We start from the raw sequence: 6000 nt of genomic DNA, 5'->3' as shown, positions 1-6000 counted from the left end.
ATAGCCTCCATTTGAGATCAGCCTCTCCTCTTGCTCTTATTCATATTCCCCACATAGCTCTGCTGATTAAAACCCTTTCCTGCCTTTTCACCATTGCTTCTGCTTGTCATGAGTGGCTAACTCTGACACTGGAAGCCCCAGGGTCAGGCCTCTAGATTAAGACTCCATCAACCTAACTAGAGATAGAATCATTTTTCCTAATAACGTCAAGCTAACCTATGAGGAAATGTGTTCATCTGATGATGCTCCAGTTGGATCTATGGAAATGCAGGGAAACATTTGCTGTGCATTCTTACCTTAAAACAGGGGAAGAGCACATCCACAATGCAAGTAAAACAATGTATTCAGTAGGATTCCAATTCTGAAAATAAAGAACTCTCTATTTGCCAAGTACAAAATGGGAAATGTTTCTCTTGGTGATGGGATTATTTTCTTCTTTGTACTTTTACTATTTCCCCTAAATGACCATATGTTTCTACTGTAATCTGAGAAGTCAAACGAGAATTTTTTTGGTTAGATGAGTGATCCCATGATTATGTTTATTTCTTAATAAGTATCCATTCATATTCTGACATGGTAATACACACTATATGTGTGTATGTTTATATATGTTGTGGACATATGCACGAGGTGCTCACATGTATGTGGTGTTCATGTGTGTGCATGTCCCAAAGTTCCGGGTTTCACCTTCCATTTCTTTGCTTCCATCATCTTTGCTTCTTGTGAACTCTCCAGTCCTCCACACACTCAGACCACTTTTCTGAAAAGTGATGAATTCCAAGTACTTAAACTCCAGCCTTCTCTTGAGGGTTTCTAGAAGGTGGCCATTCCCAAGCTCAGCTTGGATAGGATCATCATGGACCCTGCTTTTGAGTCCCAGGGTCACTTTCTGGGAAGCTAGACTACAGCTTGGCTCATAAACCCTTTGCCAGGGGTGTTTAAAAGTGATGCCTCCATTGTTAGAATATAAAGAGGACACTCCAGAGAGTGAAACCCTAAAACTGCCCAGCTTCAAGGATACTCTGAGACATACTACCGCGGGCGCACCCTCAGATTCAGTGTAGGGAGCTGGACTCCCTGTTCTCGAGTTACTAGCAGAGGTTTGGATTTCTCCTGGCATTAGCAACATTCTCCCCTTTCTTTTCTTATGCATTTTCTAAGACAGTTCAGCAGGACAGTGTGTTGGACTTCAGCATACGGTCTGTGTTCTCCCATCTCCTTTTCCTTTTGCGTCTGGGAGGTCCTCTCTCACATTCTAGTACTTTTTTTTTTTTTGAAAAAGCTTGCATATCCTTAGCCACCAAGGCAGGGTCTCTGGCGGCCCAAGTCTGATCATCGTCACATACCTGTAAATAATTAATAAGCCGTGTTTGGTTAATAAGCAACGTTCAGCTCTGAGATTAGTAACAGACTTTAAAATCTAGATGCAGCTGGTGACAATTAGTGACACCAGGTTGTCTCAGTGTTTCAAAGCTTCGAGAGGGAGACTGAATGCTGCCAGATGTGACCAAGCTGAAAAAAAAAATAACAACAACAACAAAATAGAGTGTAAGGGGGTTGGAGGGTATGCAGGTTCATACACACGCACCCGCAGTGGGATGTCTTTGACTCATACAAATACCAACTCTGCCATCACCTCCCAAGACCCTGTGACTCCTCCTCGCTGTTATGACTCTCTCCACCTCCTCATTTCCCTAGAGTGAGCATCCTTTTTCAATCAAAACTTGGGGCTCAATGGTTGGCCATGGGCTCAATGAAGAATGCCATGGAAAGGTTGGGAGAAATTGGTTTCTCAATAGTGAGGTGTCTGCAGCGATTCCCAGAGACCACCTTCATTCAGCCACACTGAGCAGCTAGCTTCCTTAGGTTCCAAGAAGAAGGTGGATCTTACCCAGCGGGGCTCATGGTTTCCCATTCAAGTTCTTCCTGCCATCATACACTCTTCCGATGCCTCACGCCTACCTTTCTCCACAGGAGCAGTTACAGGTCTTGCTGTGAGTTCCTCTGGCTTTGGCCTGCTCTCTTCAGCCCCCAGTGGATGGTTCAGTTCAGCAGGGAGCCTTCTCTGCTCTCTGCTCACAAGGGACCTTCTTCAGTCAGTCCTAACTTTCCTCTTCCAACCCTCCGACTGGTTCCTCCTTCCCTTGAGCACCAGGCACTTCTCAAGAATCCTTTCTTCATCTAAACGGTCCCCCTCTTGACAGTGGCTTTGAACCCATCTTCCGACTTTCTCCTCAGCATGGGCTCTATCATAAATGATTGAGAACGATCCAGAAACATCTCTGCTTATACAGTTGCACAACACATGGGGCAATTCCTGCCTTCGATAGGCAGAAAGCAGCAGAGAGACCATTCGTGTACGCCATTTCTCCATACAAAGGACAAGAGTGTAGGGACAGGTGAGAGTGGTCTTACCCTAGGGCCACTGTCCCCTGGGCAGTCTCTATCGCTTTCCTATCTGCAATCCAACCACATCTCTCACTGGAGGCCAGGGTGAATTTAATAGTAGAACTCTTGCCTAACATGTGCAAGGCTCTGGATTCCCCATGAGTAAACACACACACACACACACACACATACACACACACACACACACGAGACCACACAGAATAGCTAACATATTAAACATAGTAATTTTTTTCTCTTTTGAAGACAAAAAGAGATCCCTTTTTAGCAAAATTGGACTTAATAGGTTCCTTTTATGTTTCAAACTCCCTTCCTCACACAGAGTCTTCTCTGTGGCCTACTCCTCAGAGGGTGCTAGTCTACAACCATTGACTGGAAGAAGTACCAACAGCCTCTTCCCAGATCGGCACTGGATTCTCTTCTCTCCCATGCTTCCCCTTCCTACTCTTTGGAAAGAATGAGAAGTTTGGCTGACATATTTGTCAGTCATCTAATGTCCTAACTATAGCTTCATTGCAATCCGTGCGACTTGGGGAACTTCGTGGCCCTGTTTGAACACAGTTTCTTCATCCATAAGATAGAGAAGTTGCTAGGTGATTCATGGTCTCTGTCACCGTCTACACTTGGTGAATTCTTCATCCTCAGACTTTATTCCTTGATCTGCAAATAAGGATCTTAAGGTATTTACATCTTAAGTATCACATGTCATTGTGGAATGGAAAGACCTTTCTTGATCTCAACAGAATTTATAGGAAGAATAAAATAGATGAAGGGGGCACAGGGCTCCCACAAACATCATTTCACATGTTTTCTTGACTTAAAGTCCCTCTAACAGTTAAATTTCTCCTGGGGTCACTAATCTTCTAACCTGTGTTTAATATTGCTATAGAAATTATTCTAGAAGGGCTCAGCTCCCAAAGTCCAGTCGAAGAGAGGGAAGAGTGATAATATGAGCAAAGGGGTCAAGACCATGATAAGGACACCCACAGAAACAGCTGACCTGAGCTGCTGGGAACTCAGTGACTCCAGACTGACAGTAGGAGAACCTGCATAGGACTGAACTAGGCCCTCTGAATGTGGGTAGCAGTTGTATGTCTGGGGCAGTCTGTGGGGTCGTTGACAGTGGGACAAGGATTTATCCCTAGTGCTTGAACTGGCTTTTTGGAGCCCATTCTCTTTGGAAGGATACCTTGCTCAGCCTAGATATGTGGGGGAGGGCCTTGGTCTTGCCCCAAAGCAATGTGTTAGACTTTGTTGACTCCCCATGGGAGGCCTTACCTTTTCTAGTAGTGGATGGAGGTGAGGTGGGGGAAGGTGGAAGGTGACTTTTTATAATCCTGACCACTTCTTAGGAAGTGCTTCCATCTGAAACTCCACACGAGGATAAATTAGGCTAGGGATGGATTTAATACACCTGGGGAATGCTTTCTTTCTAGAATAATTGTTTTCTCTCTAGAATAATTGCTTTCTCTCTAGAATAATTGCTTTCTTTCTGTTTTCTTGGTACCTGATTTTTAATTAATTATTTTTTTTAAAAAACAGTCTTTTCTTATTTTACACACCAATCCTAGTTCCCACTCCCTCCCCTCCTCTGTCATCAAAACTCAGTCCATTCGGCTATCCATCATAGACTAAATACCAGCAGCTCTCTAGGAATCTCTCAGGCCTTCTCTGTCAGAGTCAGGCTGAGAGTGCCGAAGCATCAGCCTCCTGGACTGGGCAGCAGCTGGGTTCTCAGCCTCTCCAGTGTGCAGTCGGCCATCATTGGCCTACCTAGATTATTGTAGGTGGAGTTTTCCTGTCCCACAAGCCTGCTCCCAAATCACCACACAGAGACTTAATAGTAATGACAAATGCTTGACCAATAGCTCAGGCTTATTATAAATTAGCTCTTAAAACTTAAATTAGTCCATTTCTTTTCATCTATGTGTTGCCACATGGCTCACAGCTTGTTACCTCATTTAGTACTTGTTCTGCTCCTCTGAGTCTGGCTGGCGATTCCCAACTCTGCCATTCTTCTTCCAAGAATTCTGTTTGACTCTCCTGCCTAACCTTATCCTGTTCAAGTATTGGTCAGTCAGCTTCTTTATTAACCAATGAGAGTAATACATATTCACAATGTACAGAAGGATTATTCCATAGCAGATTATACTGTATAATCAAATCTAATAAAGTCCCTTTTGTAATGTGCATTCTTTCTATTGGTTCTGCTCCTCTAGAATATCCTGGTTAATGCAACCACAGAGAACAGACAAGAATCACCAGCAAAGCAGCAACACTCAAAAGGAAGATGGACAGGGCCTCTGAACCAAATGGGGATGGAGCTGGGAAGAGTTTGGCAGCAGCATGGTATGATGGGAACACAGAGAAATAACAAGATGGTGGCAGGAACACAAGAGCTACCCATAAAAGCAAAGACACAATGGAAAGTTTGGGTGATTTGTGAGTCCTCTCCCAAGGGACTTCCAGAAAGATTCGGAGAGGAGCAAGAGAACAGCCTGGACTTCTAGTGTGGCAAGCAGAACTACTGTTCTCTGCATTCTTGCTATAGAGGGCAGATTTTCTTTTAATTGCTTAACTTTATTTTATGTGCATTGGTGTGAAAGCATCAGATTCCCTGGAACGGGAGTTAGTTACAGACAGTTGTAAGCTGTCATGTGGGTGCTGGGAATTGAACCTGGATCCTCTGGAAGAGCAGCGGAAGCAGCCCATGCTCTTAACCACTGAGCTATCTCTCCAGTCCTAAAGGGTAGATTTATTGGTTTACTGGAAAACAAGATTGAAAGGACCAGCTGTGATGTGTTCTGGCATGCATATTTCCACGGAAACAGCAGTAGACACACTGGGGTGGGCGCCATGGAGATCTCCTGCGGCTGCTGCTTGGGGAGCACACAGCTTTCTACTATGTCTCTCTGAACCTCAGTTTTCTCATCTACAAACAGAGATCAGAATTTCGTGGGTCACCAAATTTTCTTCTAACTTGAAAACTCTACTGATTCTATGTCCAAATTGGAAGGCCCAGTTGGGGCCCTTTGGGTTTAGTAAATATTTAATTAGTTTACCTATAAACCAAGTCATTTCTAGACAGGTGATATGAGTACTATCCTTTCCATTAAGTATTCTTTTGAGACTTTAAAAAAATGAGAAAGAACAGAATACAAAACTTTGAAAAAATTCTGTAAGAGACTTAAAACATTTTGTATTACTGAGAAAGAACACAAAGAAGCTGGTGGCCAGAACTAACGTTATACAGCAGTGTTTCTCAACCTTCCTGATGCTGCGACCTTTTAATACAGCAACTCATGTTGTGGGGACCCCCAGCCATAAAATTATTTTGTTGCCACTTTATAACTGTAATTTTGTTACTGTTATGAATCATCATATAAATATCTGGCATGCAGGCTATGTGATATGTGACCTCCCCAAAGGGACAGTGACCCACAAATAGAGAATCATTGCTATCAGTGGAGATAAAATGGCAGTCTAAACACATACTGACAATAAAGTATAAGAAGCTAGAAAGCAAGGAATGAAGGAGGAAGACAATGCTACCTTCTTATTGATCACTATTTTATTAGAATATCTAATGAAGAA

The sequence above is a fragment of the Arvicola amphibius genome, chromosome 2 (assembly GCF_903992535.2).
Source record: "Arvicola amphibius chromosome 2, mArvAmp1.2, whole genome shotgun sequence".
NCBI classification, from domain to species: domain Eukaryota; kingdom Metazoa; phylum Chordata; class Mammalia; order Rodentia; family Cricetidae; genus Arvicola; species Arvicola amphibius.
This window is presented reverse-complemented; position numbering follows the sequence as displayed.